Source organism: Bufo gargarizans, chromosome 5, assembly GCF_014858855.1.
Source record: "Bufo gargarizans isolate SCDJY-AF-19 chromosome 5, ASM1485885v1, whole genome shotgun sequence".
NCBI lineage: Eukaryota > Metazoa > Chordata > Amphibia > Anura > Bufonidae > Bufo > Bufo gargarizans.
In genome coordinates this window covers 273,639,795-273,659,066 of record NC_058084.1, presented here as the reverse complement: position 1 = coordinate 273,659,066, position 19,272 = coordinate 273,639,795, and the positions used below count along the sequence as shown (strand labels likewise).

Sequence of the window (19,272 nt, the reverse complement as noted above, 5' to 3'; positions counted from 1 at the left end):
TGCGTTACCATTATACCTAGAGGCTCTGCTCTCCCTGCAACTGCCGCTCCCTGTCTACTTTGACAGGGCCTGGCAGTGAAAATGTCATCCCACTGAGCCATGTTAAAGTGCAGAGGGCGCGGCAGTTTCAGAGAGAGCGGAACTATATGAGGGAGTCCTGAGGGATAGCTGAAGGCCTAGGGAGCATTTTACCATCAGCTATGGACTTCATTGGGGGGGAAGCTGGCACTAAAGTGCCTAGGGCAGCATCAAATCTAAATATGGACCTGGCTCCACAGCAGCAGCAGGATGTAGTGTCACACATTGCTCTGCTGGTCTGTGTAGGAGGAGGAGCACAGCAGATTCCCGGCCGCACCGCTCCTCCTCCTACACAGACCAGCAGAGCAATGTGTGACACTACATCCTGCTGCTGCTGTGGAGCGCTAACGGCTGAACTGTGATCATAAGGAACTAGGTGAGTATATTTTTTTAATTTCCTGTGAAGGGGGCACATATCTGACCATTACTACTGTGAGGGGGCACATATCTGACCATTACTACTGTGAGGGGGCACATATCTGACCATTACTACTGTGAGGGGGCACATATCGGACCATTACTACTGTGAGTGGGCACATACCGTATCCGGGCATATCTACTATGTACTGGCACAAAGGGGGAATAATTACTACGTGGGGGCATTAAGGGGACTGGGTGTATATAGTTATGCTTTGGGCAAAGTTAGAGGCGTGGCCTAGTATGAAAAGAATATATATACATATTGTAAAACATATTTATAAGATGTTTTTTATTTGCACATATATGGTTATATTTGTATGTGTGGTTTGGGGCGGGGGGGGGGGGGAGGTACATCCTTTGCACAGGGGCCCTTTGCTGCCTGTGTCTGCCCCTGTTGGTCTGACTAATACTTAGTAAAGTAGTAGGACTATGCTCTCATCACAGGGATTTATGCCCCTTTTGATGCAACCCATTATCTTATTGGCCTTGGCAGCAGCTAGGTCCTTTTCCATGTAAGTGTTACCCAGTGTTTTACCATTTAGTATGTACTGGTGACTTGCATTATTCCTTCCTATGTGCATAACCTTAATGACTTCATGGGATGGAAGAGATTCTGGCTCCTACCCTCTACCCTTTTAACCCCCACCCTGATCAATAAAAACACAACAACCGTACTTGGTGTAAAGGCCGTAGCGGCAATTTATTTAACAACAATAAATAAAATACCATACTTTTAACATATATTATAACCACTTTAGAATTAATACTTTAAACATATATTATAACCATAGGACACCGAGGGATCCTAGAAGGCAATCTGAGCATCCGTTCCATGTTTTAAATAACTTTTTTACCCTCGGCCGCACTCTCCGACTCAAGGGCCCCAAATCCACGATTTATACCCCTGCAAGGCTTTTAGCCCCATCAGGGTCCCCAGTTTTCCATTTACCACCAAAACCTCATAGATGCACGCCGTAAAGATAAAGCCATGCACCTATACCAAAATATTGCCTCCCAGGATCCCCTTCTTTACTGCCCTGTGCGACAAATAAGCAACACATAAGGGAGGGCGGGTGGGCAACTTCTACCCACGCTTTCCTCTGACTGAATAAGCCCCACCCCAATATCCTCTAAACTCACATCCCATAACCCGCTCCACCCCTTCCTTTTTCCTACCACCCTCCCCCACATCTACCCCATAAAGTGCTTGCTCGGTGAGCAGCAAACTCTTTTCCAAATTGTCAACGCTTCTCAGTGTCGAAACTCGCCAAGTTAGATACTTGATGTGCAATTACAAACTGGCAATTTGCTCACATTTTGAACAAAGATATGCACCCTCAAATGACTGTTCCAGGACTGCATACATTAGACAAGATGTGCACTGGACTGCGTTGTCAATAATGGAACACATACTAAGTGGGGATTACGCAAGAAAAGAGAAAAAATACAATATAGTATAGTGCAGTGATAAGAATGTAACTTACTGTAGTCCCCGAATCTCAAGTCACGTAATCTAAAATCACACACTTAATACAAACACACACTTGAAATCAAACACGCGAACGCTCACAAACTCTCGTCGTTTGGCTGCTTTTATAAGTGCAGGTCTCAAACCAGACTGCTTTTTTTCCTCTGGATTCAAAGGGGAGTCGACAGAACCAGGGATTCCCAACCAGTCTCCCAAGCTGGTACTTGCCCAGCCTTAAGCTGTTTATCTTCTGCGATCTGACAAGTGCAGGTACGTTTAGAATGACCGTTGGCATTGATATGGCATAAGAGTTTCATAAATCCTTGAGTCAGGTGCAATATTGTAGGTTTGCAAAAAAGAAAGAAATAAAAAGGCAACATAAAGATACACCAAATTTAAAAAAGTGCTCATGCTAGATGAATGAGCCTACCGTAGGTGTCCTTAGACACCTATACAACCTTCTAAACTTACATAGCCAATTGGTTGACCAAAGAAAGAGAGAGAGAGAGAGAGAGAGAGAGAGAGAGCTTTTTAAACCAACCCCCTTTGCTATTAAGCTATACCAGCAAGAAGCAAAACCATATCTAAAACAATTAATAAATGGTAATAAATGACATGTAAAGCCATTTTTTGGCTCAAATTATACCAGAATTCTGGAGCATTTAGTTTAGTAAGTTATCTCCACTGACATAACATGGCTCTCTACCTAATTTTATATTTGGAAAGATATGCTTAATATCGCTAATAGTGATTGCTATATCTGAGTATAATTGCTAGGCAAAAATGACTTAGTCCTTACTAACCAGTCTGTCTACAATTACTCAGATGTTGTTCACCTTAAAGGGGTTGTGCAGGAATAAATAACTATTCATGGATGACCACAGCCTGCATCCACTATGAAAAAAATGATACTTACCTGCTCCCCTCAGCTCCAATTCTGCATGTTGGCTTCCACGTTTCCATCTTCTGGTCTGTGGCTTGTATGTGATCACTTTCTCTGCTGCAGCCATTCCCTGGCTTCAGCTGTGACGAGTCTCTTGTGGAAGCCAGTGGTTGGCTGCAGCAGAGCAGGTGACCATGCCCATGCCAGAGAGAAAGCAAATAAGCCAGAAGATGATGAACGTGCGGGAGCCAAAGTCAGACAACCACTTAGTGCATGGGAACTTTTGGCCAGGTGACTTATTTATTTTGGTCCTTAAGCTGTTTTGAGCACACATTGCTCTGTAGACCTCATGATGGTAGCAGGGAGGCAGATTGAAGAGTGGTCTGGGCAACTCCTGCAGGAACCAAAGCCAGCTGTGTTGCAGCATGTACAGTCAGGTCCATAAATATTGGGACATCCACACAATTCTAAAATTTTTGGCTCTATACACCACCACAATACATTTGAAATGAAACAAGCAAGATTTGCTTTAACTGCAGACTATCAGCTTTAATTTGAGGGTATTTACATCCAAATCAGGTGAACTGTGTAGGAATTACAACAGTTTGCATATGTGCCTCCCACTTGTTAAGGGACCAAAAGTAATGGGACAATTGGCTTCTCAGCTGTTCTCAATTACAATGAGCAGATAAAAGGTCCAGAGTTAATTTCAAGTGTGCTATTTGCATTTGGAATCTGTTGCTGTCAACTATCAAGTTGAGATCCAAAGAAGCAAGCCATCATTAGGCTGAAAAAACAAAACAAACCCATCAAAGAGATAGCAAAAACATTAGACCTGGCCAAAACAACTGTTTGGAACATTCTTAAAAAGAAGGAACGCACCGGTGAACTCAGCAACACCAAAAGACCCAGAAGACCACAGAAAACAACTGTGGTGGATGACCGAAGAATTCTTTCCCTGGTGAAGAAAACACTCTTCACAACAGTTGGCCAGATCAAGAACACTCTCCAGGAGGTAGGTTTATGTGTGTCAAACTCAACAATCAAGAGAAGACTTCACCAGAGCGAATACAGAGGGGTCACCACAAGATGTAAACCATTGGTGAGCCTCAAAAACAGGAAGGCCAGATTACAGTTTGCCAAACGACATCTAAAAAAGCATTCACAGTTCTGGAACAACATCCTATGGACAGATGAGACCAAGAACAACTTGTACCAGAGTGATGGGAAGAGAAGAGTATGGAGAAGGAAAGGAACTGCTCATGATCCTAAGCATACCACCTCATCAGTGAAGCATGGTGGTGGTAGTGTCATGGAGTGGGCATGTATAGCTGCCAATAGAAATGTGTCACAACCAGACATCTGAGAAGCTCTGACAGATGCCTTTCAGAACCTCCTCCTTAAGTTTTCTTTGTTTTTGTTTTCAGTTCCTCATCTCATTAGCCTCTCTCAGCTGTCTTGTAGTTGGACTGATTGCATCCCTTTAAATTCCTCCCCATAATGCATAAGTGTGCGGCTTATACAACTTCCTGGAGTGTGTGTGCATGCTGATCCTATTTCCCAGTCTTCTACAAGTTAAGTGTTGTACATTCATTTTCTGTTTGCTAGATCCCAGGTGACCCTGACTTCCTCCGTGTCTAGTGTAGGGAGCCAGTGGTCGTGTCCCCTCACTATTGTAGGGTGTTCAGGTGTTATATAGTCGAGGTACGAGGATATGCGATCATCCACCATTGGGGTGTTCGCATAGGCTGAGCAGTCAGGGAGAGTGCCAGGTCTTATGCAGGGGTCTCCCTTTATGTTCCTTAGTTTTGGATCCAGTGAGTCTCATATTCATTTTGTATTTTCTTGTTTCCCGTACACCTTCCGTGACATTATAAGCCGCCAAAACCGTCTCAAGCATGGATCCGGTTTCACTTTTGACTGAACGTTTCCAGGGTCTTTCATTGGAGGTAGCTGATCTCCGTAAGACTCTTTCTCAGTTTCTAATGACCGGTTCAGCTTGCTTTCATGGAGTTTGTTCTGAGCCTAAGATCTCGCTCCCGGATACGTTCTCCGGGGGTAGTGAGAATTTTGTGCGTTTCAGAGAGGCTTGCAAACTCCATTTTCGCCTTCTTCCCCATTCCTCTGGTGATAAGGAACGGAGGGTGGGGATCATTATATCGCTGCTCAGGGGTAACGCTCAGTCGTGGGCCTTTTCGCTGCCGGTGGGGGCACGGCCCCTCCGTTCAGTGGATGAATTCTTTTTAGCCCTGGGTCAGATATATGATGATCCGGATCGTGTTGCTTTGGCTGAGTCTAGACTACGTCTGTTATGCCAGGGTAAACAATCCGCAGAGATATACTGCTCAGAATTTCGGAGATGGGCAGCTGATACTGGTTGGAATGATGCTGCACTTCGAAGTCAATTTTGCCATGGTCTTTCAGAGGGATTGAAAGATGCATTTGCCTTTCATGAGAGGCCTATCTCCTTGTACTCTGCTATGTCTCAGGCCGTTCGTATTGACAGGCGTCTTAGAGAGAGAGGAGAGATCACTCCTTCCTGTCATACTCAATCCCAGGACAGTGCAGTGGTCTCATTCAGTGTGCAGGGGTCTCAGTCGCTGTCAACCCCTTCTGAGCAGGAGCCCATGCAGCTGGGGTTGATTGCCTCTGACAATAGAAGATTCAGCCCGCATGGGAAGGTTTGTTTTTGTTGTGGAGGTATAAATCATTTGGCAAATGTTTGTCCCTCTAGGAGATTCAGGCAGTTTTCTGGGAGTAATAAAGAAACAAAAAGGAAAAAATCTTTTAAAAATGTTCCATCTGTTACTATTGGCAGGGTTGAGGCGGAAATTGAAGGTTTTCCGTTTGCTTGTAGTTCCAGTTTTGTCCTGCCTGCCAGGGTGGCGCTAGAGAGCAAGAACATTTTTTGTGAGATTTTTGTGGATAGTGGAGCAGCTGTCAATCTCATTGATAATCATTTTGCGATAACTCATGGTTTCCTGGTATGCACTTTGGGAAAGGATATTCCTGTTTTTGCTATTGATTCCGCTCCACTTTCTCAGAAATCATTAAAGGGCATAGTTCACAATATTCGTTTAATTGTGAGTGATGCTCATGTTGAGGATGTGTCATGTTTCGTTCTTAGCGGATTACCTACTCCTCTTGTGTTGGGGCTACCCTGGCTCACTAAACATAACCCCACCATTGATTGGCAAATAAATGGTTGGAGTGACTTTTGCAAAGAGAATTGCCTCACGACATCTGTTTCTGAGGTTTCTACTAAGACTGTACCACCTTTTCTCTCTGAATTTTCGGATGTCTTCTCTGAGAGTGGAGTTCAGGATTTGCCCCCGCACAGGGAGTACGATTGCCCTATTAATCTCATCCCAGGCGCCAAGCTGCCTAAATCTCGTTTATACAATCTCTCCCAACCTGAAAGGGTCGCTATGCATGCTTATATCTCTGAGAGTCTGAGAAAAGGACACATACGACCCTCAAAGTCACCTGTTGTCGCTGGTTTTTTCTTTGTTAAGAAAAAAGATGGTTCTTTAAGACCTTGTCTGGATTTCAGGGAGCTGAACAGTATCACTATTCGTGACCCTTATCCGCTTCCTCTGATCCCGGACCTGTTTAACCAGATTGTTGGGGCTAAAGTCTTTTCCAAATTAGATCTAAGAGGGGCATACAACTTGGTCAGGACTAGAGAAGGAGACGAATGGAAGACGGCCTTCAATACCTCTGAGGGCCATTTTGAGAATTTGGTTATGCCTTTTGGTTTGATAAATGCCCCAGCCGTTTTTCAGCATTTCGTGAACAGCATTTTTTATCATTTAATGGGAAAATTTGTATTAGTGTATTTGGATGACATTTAGATTTTTTCTCCTGATTTCAAAACTCATAAGGAACACTTACGTCGGGTCTTGCTCATCCTGCGGGAGAATAAATAATACGCAAAACTGGAAAAATGTGTGTTTGCGGTTCCAGAAATTCAATTTCTGGGGTTTCTTCTCTCCGCTTCCGGTTTTCGCATGGACCTCAAGAAGGTCCGCGCTGTGCTTGAGTGGGAGCTTCCTGAGAATCAGAAGGCGCTGATGCGTTTTTTGGGCTTTGCCAATTATTACAGGAAGTTTATTTTGAATTATTCCTCTATTGTTAACCACTTCAACCCCGCTAGCTGAAACCCCCAAAATGACATTTTTCAATTTCAGTTGTAAAATTTTGCAAAAAAACGACATCCATATATAAATATTTCGCTAAATTTATTGTTCTACATGTCTTTGATAAAAAAAAAATGTTTGGGTAAAAAAAAAATGGTTTGGGTTTAACCACTTAAGGACCACAGGTTTATACCCCCCTAGTGACCAGGCCCTTTTTTACAAATCGGCACTCCACAACTTTAGCGGTTTATTGCTCGGTCATGCAACTTACCACTCAAATTAATTTTACCTCCTTTTCTTCTCACTAATAGAGCTTTCATTTGGTGGTATTTCATTGCTGCTGACATTTTTACTTTTTTTGTTATTAATCGAAATTTTACGATTTGTTTGCAAAAAAATGACATTTTTCACTTTCAGTTGTAAAATTTTGCAAAAAAAACGACATCCATATATAAATTTTTCGCTAAATTTATTGTTCTACATGTCTTTGATAAAAAAAAAATGTTTGGGTAAAAAAAAAAATGGTTTGGGTAAAAGTTATAGCGTTTACAAACTATGGTACAAAAATGTGAATTTCCGCTTTTTGAAGCAGCTCTGACTTTCTGAGCACCTGTCATGTTTCCTGAGTTTCTACAATGCCCAGACAGTACAAACACCCCACAAATGACCCCATTTTGGAAAGTAGACACCCTAAGGTATTCGCTGATGGGCATAGTGAGTTCATAGAACTTTTTATTTTTTGTCACAAGTTAGCGGAAAATGATGATTTATTTATTTATTTATTTTTTTCTTACAAAGTCTCATATTCCACTAACTTGTGACAAAAAATAAAAACTTCCATGAACTCACTATGCCCATCACGAAATACCTTGGGGTGTCTTCTTTCCAAAATGGGGTCACTTGTGGGGTAGTTATACTGCCCTGGCATTCTAGGGGCCCTAATGTGTGGTTAGTAGTTTGAAATCAAAATGTGTAAAAAATGGCCTGTGAAATCCGAAAGGTGCTCTTTGGAATGTGTGCCCCTTTGCCCACCTAGGCGGCAAAAAAGTGACACACATCTGGTATCGCCGTACTCATTTTACATATACCCATGCTGGGTGAGAGAAATATCTCTGCAAAAGACAACTTTTCCCATTTTTTTATACAAAGTTGGCATTTGACCAAGATATTTCTCTCACCCAGCATGGGTATATGTAAAATGACACCCCAAAACACATTGCCCAACTTCTCCTGAGTACGGCGATACCAGATGTGTGACACTTTTTTGCAGCCTAGGTGGGCAAAGGGGCACACATTCCAAAGAGCACCTTTAGGATTTCACCGGCCATTTTTTACAGATTTTGATTTCAAACTACTTTGCACACATTAGGGCCCCTAAATTGCCAGGGCAGTATAACTACCCCACAATTGACCCCATTTTGGAAAGAAGACACCCCAAGGTATTCCGTGAGGGGCATGGCGAGTTCCTAGAATTTTTTATTTTTTGTCACAAGTTAGTGGAATATGAGACTTTGTAAGAAAAAAAAATAAAAAAATAGAAATCATAATTTTCCGCTAACTTGTGACAAAAAATAAAAAATTCTAGGAACTCGCCATGCCCCTCACGGAATACCTTGGGGTGTCTTCTTTCCAAAATGGGGTCACTTGTGGCGTAGTTATACTGCCCTGGCAATTTAGGGGCCCTAATGTGTGCGAAGTAGTTTGAAATCAAAATCTGTAACAAATTGCCGGTGAATTCCTAAAGGTGCTCTTTGGAATGTGTGCCCCTTTGCCCACCTAGGCGGCAAAAAAGTGACACACATCTGGTATCGCCGTACTCATTTTACATATACCCATGCTGGGTGAGAGAAATATCTCTGCAAAAGACAACTTTTCCCATTTTTTTATACAAAGTTGGCATTTGACCAAGATATTTCTCTCACCCAGCATGGGTATATGTAAAATGACACCCCAAAACACATTGCCCAACTTCTCCTGAGTACGGCGATACCAGATGTGTGACACTTTTTTGCAGCTTAGATGCGCAAAGCGGCCCAAATTCCTTTTAGGGGGGCATTTTTAGACGTTTGGATCCCAGACTTCTTCTCACGGTTTCGGGCCCCTAAAATTCCAGGGCAGTATAAATACCCCACATGTGCCCCCATTTTGGAAAGAAGACACCCCAAGGTATTCAATGAGGGGCATGGCGAGTTCATAGAATTTTTTTTTTTGGGCACAAGTTAGCGGAAATTTTTTTTTTTTTTTTTTTCTCACAAAGTCTCCCTTTCCGCTAACTTGGGACAAAAATGTAAATCTTTCATGGACTCAATATGCCCCTCACGGAATACCTTGGGGTGTCTTCTTTCCGAAATGGGGTCACATGTGGGGTATTTATACTGCCCTGGCTTTTTAGGGGCCCTAAAGCGTGAGAAGAAGTCTGGAATATAAATGTCTAAAAAATGTTACGCATTTGGATTCCGTGAGGGGTACGGTGAGTTCATGTGAGATTTTATTTTTTGACACAAGTTAGTGGAATATGAGACTTTGTAAGAAAAAATAAAATAAAAAATATTTCCGCTAACTTGGGCCAAAAAAAATTCTGAATGGAGCCTTACAGGGGGTAATCAATGACAGGGGGGCGATCAATGACAGGGGGGTGATCAGGGAGTGTATATGGGGTGATCACCCCCCTGTCACTGATCACCCCTCTGTCATTGACCACCCCTCTGTCATTGACCACCCCTCTGAAAGGCTCCATTCAGACGTCTATGTGTTTTTTACGGATCCACGGATACATGGATCGGAACCGCAAAACACATACGGACGTCTGAATGGAGCCTTACATGGGGGTGATCAATGACAGGGGGGTGATCAGGGAGTGTATATGGGGTGATCACCCCCCTGTCATTGATCACCCCCCTGTAAGGCTCCATTCAGACGTCCGTATGCGTTTTGCGGATCCGATGCGTGGATCCGTAAAACACATATGGGCGTCTGAATGGAGCCTTACAGGGGGGTGATCAATGACAGGGGGGTGATCAATGACAGGGGGTGATCAGGGAGTGTATATGGGGTGATCACCCCCCTGTAAGGCTCCATTCAGACGTCCGTATGTGTTTTGCGGATCCGATCCATAGATGCGTGGATCCGTAAAACACATGCAGACGTCTGAATGGAGCCTTACAGGGGGGTGATCAATGACAGGGGGGTGATCAATGACAGGGGGTGATCAGGGAGTGTATATGGGGTGATCACCCCCCTGTAAGGCTCCATTCAGACGACCGTATGTGTTTTGCGGATCCGATCCATAGATGCGTGGATCCGTAAAACACATACAGACGTCTGAATGGAGCCTTACAGGGGGGTGATCATACCATATAGACTCCCTGATCACCCCCCTGTAAGGCTCCATTCAGACGTCCGTATGTGTTTTGCGGATCCGATCCATGTATCCGTAAAAATCATACGGACATCTGAATGGAGCCTTACAGGGGGGTGATCAATGACAGGGGGGTGATCAATGACAGGGGGTGATCAGGAAGTCTATATGGGTGATCACCCCCCAGTCATTGATCACCCCCCTGTAAGGCTCCATTCAGACGTCCGTATGTGTTTTGCGGATCCGATCCATGTATCCGTGAAAATCATACGGACGTCTGAATGGAGCCTTACAGGGGGGTGATCAATGACGGAGGTGATCAGGGAGTCTATATGGGTGATCACTCCTCTGTCATTGATCACCCCCCTGTAAGGCTCCATTCAGACGTCCGCATGTGTTTTGCGGATCCGATCCATGTATCAGTGGATCCGTAAAAATCATACGGACGTCTGAATGGAGCCTTACAGGGGGGTGATCAATGACAAGGGGGTGATCAATGACAGGGAAGTGATCAGGAAGTCTATATGCGTGATCACCCCATTGTCATTGATCACCCCCCTGTAAGGCTCCATTCAGACGTCCGCATGTGTTTTGCGGATCCGATCCATGTATCAGTGGATCCGTAAAAATCATACGGACTTCTGAATGGAGCCTCACAGGGGGGTGATCAATGACAGGGAAGTGATCAGGAAGTCTATATGCGTGATCACCCCATTGTCATTGATCACCCCCCTGTAAGGCTCCATTCAGACGTCCGTATGCGTTTTGCGGATCCGATCCATGTATCCGTGGATCCGTAAAAATCATACGGACCTCTGAATGGAGCCTTACAGGGGGGTGATCAATGACAGGGGGGTGATCAATGACAGGGGGTGATCAGGGAGTCTATATGGGGTGATCAGTGGTTCATAAAGGGTTAATAAGTGACAGGGGGGGTGTAGTGTAGTGTAGTGGTGTTTGGTGCTACTTTACTGACCTACCTGTGTCCTCTGGTGGTCGATCCAAACAAAAGGGACCACCAGAGGACCAGGTAGCAGGTATATTAGACGCTGTTATCAAAACAGCGTCTAATATACCTGTTAGGGGTTAAAAAAATCACATCTCCAGCCTGCCAGCGAGCGATCGCCGCTGGCAGGCTGGAGATCCACTCGCTTACCTTCCGTTCCTGTGAGCGCGCGCGCCTGTGTGTGCGCGTTCACAGGAAATCTCGCGTCTCGCGAGATGACGCCTATTGGCGTTAGTGTGACCTGGGAGAGCCGCCGCGATGACGCCTTTCGGCGTTAGCGTGGCGGCAAGCGGTTAAGTTATAGCGTTTACAAACTATGGTACAAAAATGTGAATTTCCACTTTTTGAAACAGCTCTGACTTTCTGAGCACCTGTCATGTTTCCTGAGGTTCTACAATGCCCAGACAGTACAAACACCCCACAAATGACCCCATTTCGGAAAGTAGACACCCTAAGGTATTCGCTTTTATTTTTTATTTTATTTTTTTCTTACAAAGTCTCATATTCCACTAACTTGTGACAAAAAAAAAAAATTCTAGGAACTCGCCATGCCCCTCACGGAATACCCTGAGGTGTCTTCTTTCCAAAATGGGGTCACTTATGGGGTAGTTATACTGCCCTGGCATTTTAGGGGCCCATATGCGTGAGAAGTAGTTTGCAATCAAAATCTGTAAAAAATTATCGGTGAAATCCGAAAGGTGCTCTTTGGAATGTGTGCCCCTTTGCCCACCTAGACTGCAAAAAAGTGGCACACATCTGGTATCGCCGTACTCAGGAGAAGTTGGGGAATGTGTTTTGGGGTGTCATTTTACATATACCCATGCTTGGTGAGAGAAATATCTTAGTCAAATGCCAACTTTGTATAAAAAAATGGGAAATGTTGTCTTATACTAAGATATTTCTCTCACCCAGCATGGGTATATGTAAAATGACACCTCAAAACACATTCCCCAACTTCTCCCGAGTACGGCGATACCAGATGTGTGACACTTTTTTGCAGCCTAGGTGGGCAAAGGGGCACACATTCCAAAGAGCACCTTTCGGATTTCACCGGTCATTTTTTACAGATTTTGATTGCAAACTACTTCTCATGCATATGGGCCCCTAGAATGCCAGGGCAGTATAACTACCCCATAGTGACCCCATTTTGGAAATAAGACACCCCAGGGTGTTCCGTGAGGGGCATGGCGAGTTCCTCGAATTTTTTATTTTTTGTCACAAGTTAGTGAAATATGAGACTTTGTAAGAAGAAAAAAAATAAAATTCATCATTTTCCGCTAACTTGTGACAAAAAATAAAAAATTCTAGGATTTCGCCATGCCCCTCACGGAATACCTTGGGGTGTCTTCTTTCCAAAATGGGGTCACTTGTGGGGTAGTTATACTGCCCTGGCATTCTAGGGGCCCTAATGTGTGGTAAGTAGTTTGAAATCAAAATGTGTAAAAAATGAACTGTAAAATCCTAAAGGTGCTCTTTGGAATGTGTGCCCCTTTGCCCACCTAGGCGGCAAAAAAGTGTCACACATGTGGTATCTCCGTACTCAGGAGAAGTTGGGGAATGTGTTTTGGGGTGTCATTTTACATATACCCATGCTGGGTGAGAGAAATATCTTGGCAAAAGACAACTTTTCCCATTTTTTTTATACAAAGTTGGCATTTGACCAAGATATTTATCTCACCCAGCATGGGTATATGTAAAATGACACCCCAAAACACATTCCCCAACTTCTTCTGAGTACGGCGATACCACATGTGTGACACTTTTTTGCAGCCTAGATGCGCAAAGCGGCCCAAATTCCTTTTAGGAGTGCATTTTTAGACATTTGGATCCCAGACTTCTTCTCACGCTTTAGGGCTCCTAAAAAGCCAGGGCAGTATAAATACCCCACATGTGCCCCCATTTTGGAAAGAAGACACCCCAAGGTATTCAATGAGGGGCATGGCAAGTTCATTGAAATTTTTTTTTGGGGCACAAGTTAGCGGAAATTGATTTTTTTTTTGTTTTTTCTCACAAAGTCTCCCTTTCCGCTAACTTACATGTGGGGTATTTATGCTGCCCTGGCATTTTAGGGGCCCTAAAGCGTGAGAAGAAGTCTGGAATATAAATGTCTAAAAAATTTTACGCATTTGGATTCCGTGAGGGGTATGGTGAGTTCATGTGAGATTTTATTTTTTGACACAAGTTAGTGGAATATGAGACTTTGTAAGAAAAAAAAATGAAATAAAAAATAATTCCGCTAACTTGGGCCAAAAAAATTTCTGAATGGAGCCTTACAGGGGGGTGATCAATGACAGGGGGGTGATCACCCATATAGACTCCCTGATCACACCCCTGTCATTGATCACCCCCCTGTCATTGATCACCCCCCTGTCATTGATCACCCCCCTGTAAGGCTCCATTCAGACGTCCGTATGATTTTTACGGATCCACGGATACATGGATCGGATCCGCAAAACACATACGGACGTCTGAATGGAGCCTTACAGGGGGGTGATCAATGACAGAGGGGTGATCACCCATTTAGACTCCCTGATCACCCCTGTCATTGATCACCCCCCTGTAAGGCTCCATTCAGATGTCCGTATGATTTTTACGGATCCACGGATACATGGATCGGATCCGCAAAACACATACGGACGTCTGAATGGAGCCTTACAGGGGGGTGATCAATGACAGGGGGGTGATCAATGACAGGGGGTGATCAGGGAGTGTATATGAGGTGATCACCCCCCTGTCATTGATCACCCCCCTGTAAGGCTCCATTCAGATGTCCGTATGTGTTTTGCGGATACGATCCATGTATCCGTGGATCCGTAAAAATCATACGGACGTCTGAATGGAGCCTTACAGGTGGGTGATCAATGACAGGGGGGTGATCAGGGTGTCTATATGGGTGATCACCCCCCTGTAAGGCTCCATTCAGACGTCCGTATGCGTTTTGCGGATCCGATCCATGTATCCGTGGATCCGTAAAAATCATACGGACGTCTGAATGGAGCCTTACAGGGGGGTGATTAATGACGGGGGTGATCAATGACGGGGGTGATCAGGGAGTCTATATGGGTGATCACCCCTTTGTCATTGATCACCCCCCTGTAAGGCTCCATTCAGACGTCCGTATGCGTTTTGCTTATCCGATCCATGTATCCGTGGATCCGTAAAAATCATACGGACCTCTGAATGGAGCCTTACAGGGGGGTGATCAATGACGGGGGTGATCAGGGAGTCTATATAGGTGATCACCCCTCTGTCATTGATCACCCCCCTGTAAGGCTCCATTCAGACGTCCGTATGCGTTTTGCGGATCCGATCCATGTATCCGTAAAAATCATACGGACCTCTGAATTGGAGCCTTACAGGGGGGTGATCAATGACAGGGGGGTGATCAATGACAGGGGGGTGATCAGGGAGTCTATATGGGGTGATCAGGGGTGATCAGTGGTTCATAAAGGGTTAATAAGTGACAGGGGGGGTGTAGTGTAGTGTAGTGGTGTTTGGTGCTACTTTACTGAGCTGCCTGTGTCCTCTGGTGGTCGATCCAAACAAAAGGGACCACTAGAGGACCAGGTAGCAGGTATATTAGACGCTGTTATCAAAACAGCGTCTAATATACCTGTTAGGGGTTAAAAAAATCACATCTCCAGCCTGCCAGCAAACGATCTCCGCTGGCAGGCTGGAGATCCACTTGCTTACCTTCCGTTCCTGTGAGCGCGCGCGCCTGTGTGCGCGCGTTCACAGGAAATCTCAGCTATCGCGAGATGACGCACGGATGCGTCCAGGAGGAATGAATCAACCACCTTCCGGACGCATCTGTGCGTTAGGCGGTCCGGAGGTGGTTAAACCACTCACTGATATGACCAGAAAGGGGGTAGATTTTTCTTCCTGGTCGGTAGAGGCGCGTAAGGCCTTTTCTAATATCAAGGAGAGTTTTGCTTCCGCTCCCATCTTGGTACAACCTGATATTTCTCTACCCTTCATAGTTGAGGTTGATGCTTCTGAGGTGGGTGTGGGTGCGGTCTTGTCTCAGGGTTCCTTTCCTGCAAAATGGCGACCGTGTGCCTTTTTCTCGAATAAACTCTCCTCCGCAGAGAGAAATTACGATGTGGGAGATAGGGAGTTGTTGGCCATCAAGTTGGCTTTTGAGGAATGGCGCCATTGGCTAGAGGGAGCCAGACACCCTATTACCGTGTTTACTGACCATAAAAGTCTAGCCTACTTGGAGTCAGCCAAGCGTCTGAACCCGAGACAGGCCAGATGGTCTTTGTTCTTTTCAAGGTTTAATTTTGTTGTCACGTTCCGCCCTGGGGTTAAGAATGTGAAGGCAGATGCCCTGTCACGTTGTTTTCCTGGAGGTGGGAATTTTGAAGACCCGGGTCCCATTTTGGCTGAAGGTGTGGTGGTCTCTGCTCTTTTTCCTGAATTGGAGGCAGAGGTGCAGGCAGCCCAGTCAGAGGCTCCTGATCTTTGTCCTCCTGGGAGGTTGTTTGTGCCTCTCGCTTTAAGACACAAGATTTTTAAGGAACACCACGATACGGTCCTTGCTGGGCACCCGGGGGCAAGAGCCACAGAGGATCTCATCGCTCGGAGATTCTGGTGGCCTGCGCTTCGTAAGTCGGTTGAGGGTTTTGTGGCAGCCTGCGAGACTTGCGCTCGTGCCAAAGTCCCTCATTCACGGCCATCAGGTCCTCTCCTTCCCTTACCCATTCCTTCCCGTCCTTGGACACATCTGTCCATGGACTTCATAACGGACCTGCCTCGTTCCTCGGGGAAGACTGTGATTCTGGTGGTGGTGGTGGACCGTTTTAGCAAAATGGTGCATTTCATCCCTTTTCCTGGTTTGCCCAATGCTAAGACGCTGGCGCAGGCATTTATTGATCACATTGTCAAATTGCATGGTATTCCTTCAGACATAGTCTCTGATAGGGGCACGCAGTTTGTTTCCAGATTCTGGAAGGCCTTCTGTTCTCGCTTGGGGGTTCGGTTGTCATTCTCTTCTGCTTTCCACCCGCAGTCGAATGGCCAGACAGAGCGCGTCAATCAGAATCTGGAGACATATCTGCGCTGTTTTGTGGCGGAGAATCAGGAGGATTGGTGTTCTTTTTTGTCCCTTGCTGAGTTTGCTTTAAATAACCGTCGTCAGGAGTCCTCTGATAAGTCACCATTTTTTGGTGCATATGGGTTTCATCCGCAGTTTGGGACTTTCTCGGGAGAGGGGTCTTCTGGTTTACCTGATGAGGACAGATTCTCCTCGTCTTTGTCATCTATTTGGCAAAAGATTCAGGATAATCTAAAGAGCATGAGTGAGAGATATAAGCGTGTGGCAGATAAGAGACGTGTGCCTGGTCCGGACCTGAATGTTGATGATCTGGTGTGGTTGTCTACCAAGAATATCAAATTGAAGGTTCCCTCCTGGAAGTTGGGTCCTAAGTTTATTGGGCCTTACAAAATCCTGTCTGTCGTCAATCCTGTTGCCTACCGTCTTGATCTTCCTCAGACTTGGAAGATCCATAATGTTTTTCATAAGTCCTTATTAAAACCTTATGTTCAACCCATTGTACCCTCGCCTTTGCCTCCTCCTCCGATTATGGTTGATGGGAATCTTGAATTTCAGGTCTCTAGGATTGTGGATTCTCGTGTTGTCCGCGGTTCTCTCCAGTACCTCGTTCATTGGGAGGGTTATGGTCCTGAGGAGAGGATGTGGGTCCCAGTGACGGACATTAAGGCCACTCGTCTCATCAGGGCTTTCCATAGGTCCCATCCTGAGAAGGTGGGCTCTGAGTGTCCGGAGTCCACTCGTAGAGGGAGGGGTACTGTCACAACCAGACATTTTAGAAGCTCTGACAGATGCCTTTCTTAACCTCCTCCTTGAGTTTTCTTTGTTTTGGTTTTCAGTTCCTCATCTCATTAGCCTCTCTCAGCTGTCTTGTAGTTGGACTGATTGCATCCCTTTAAATTCCTCCCCATAATGCATTAGTGTGCGGCTTATACAACTTCCTGGAGTGTGTGTGCATGCTGATCCTATTTCCCAGTCTTCTACAAGTTAAGTGTTGTACATTAATTTGTGATTTTCTGTTTGCTGGATCCCAGGTGACCCTGACTTCCTCCGTGTCTAGTGTAGGGAGCCGGTGGTCATGTCCCCTCACTATTGTAGGGTGTTCAGGTGTTATATAGTCGAGGTACGAGGATATGCGATCATCCACCATTGGGGTGTTCGCATAGGCTGAGCAGTCAGGGAGAGTGCCAGGTCTTATGCAGGGGTCTCCCTTTATGTTCCTTAGTTTTGGATCCAGTGAGTCTCATATTCATTTTGTATTGTCTTGTTTCCCGTACACCTTCCGTGACAAAATGGTTCTCTTGTATTTATTGATGATGTGACTGCTGACAAAAGCAGCAGAATGAATTCTGAAGTGTTTCAGGCAATATTATCTGCTCATATTCAGCCAAATGCTTCAGAACTCATTGGACGGCGCTTCACAGTGCAGATGGACAATGACCCAAAGCATACTGCAAAAGCAACCAAAGAGATTTTTAAGGGAAAGAAGTGGAATATTATGCAATGGCCAAGTCAATCACCTGACCTGAATCCGATTGAGCATGCATTTCACTTGCTGAAGACAAAACTGAAGAAAAAATTAGCCAAGAACAAGCAGGAACTGAAGACAGTTGCAGTAGAGGCCTGGCAAAGCATCACCAGGGATGAAACCCAGCGTCTGGTGATGTCTATGCATTCCAGACTTCAGCCTGTAATTGACTGCAAAGGATTTGCAACCAAGTATTAAAAAGTGAAAGTTTGATTTATGATTATTATTCTGTCCCATTACTTTTGGTCCCTTAACAAGTGGGAGGCACATATGCAAACTGTTGGAATTCCTGCACCGTTCACCTGATTTGGATGTAAATACCCTCAAATTAAAGCTGACAGTCTGCAGTTAAAGCACATGTTGTTTGTTTCATTTCAAATCCATTGTGGTGGTGTATAGAGCCAAAAATGTTAGAATTGTGTCGATGTCCCAATATTTATGGACCTGACTGTATCTAGTTGGAAGGTAGAGGTGATTGGTACTAATTGTAAGAGAGCAACATCTCATGGCATTGATAAGGCTACAGAACAATTGACCTTCACAAAGGAGTTAAGGCTGGAGCTTAAGGGTTGAAGGAAACTGTCTCGCCTGAGCAGCCTGTTAGTTATAAAGGCCTTTATAATAGTCAGTCCAGTTGCCAACACTGGGATTATGTAAAAGTATGGTGGCTCACTCTGTTTATAGTTATGGAGTGGGTGCTACTAAGCCTAGAATGACTCACCCAGTCATAGGTAAAACAATGTGAAAGATATAGAAAGGCTGAGCACTCACCACCTGGGCCAGACAGAGACACAGACCATGTAGTAAGTGACAATGACAATATTTATTACACCTATTTGTGATCTAGACAATTAAAATCTATATTAAAACAATAGGGTATTAATAGGTATTAAAACAATCATAAAAATCGCATAATATTGGGAAGCACAAAATACATCAATACATCTAATATATATATAACAATAACAATATTGAAAGCTAGAAGAATAAATATTATCGGTCAAATAGAATAAAAAATCGATAAGAACAATCGATGAAATGATCGATGGGGAATTCGATAAGAACTTTGCCAATGAAATGCTCGATATTTGTGCAGATGGAGCTGTAGACAAAATTCATGATCGGTAAAGTCAATTCGATCGTTTGAGGTCAATTCGATCGTATGAACAAAATCAACATATAATCAGTTAGCGGGTTACACCTCTTAGTATAGTTCAATTGCCGTCTGACATGAGTTTACGGTGGCGTCCCAGGAAGGGGCCAGGAAAGGACCCCGAAACGCGTCTGGTTACTGTAAGACCCGTACATCAGCTGATGAACATTTATGAGACCCCAACAT

The 19,272-nt window shown here is 44.7% G+C and overlaps 1 protein-coding gene across 1 annotated transcript in view; it reads right to left on the bottom strand.

Moving 5' to 3' along the window:
* The window catches only part of NFX1 (nuclear transcription factor, X-box binding 1), a 165,794-nt gene that overhangs the window by 17,799 nt on the left and 128,723 nt on the right, over window positions 1-19,272 (bottom strand). The window lies entirely within an intron of this gene.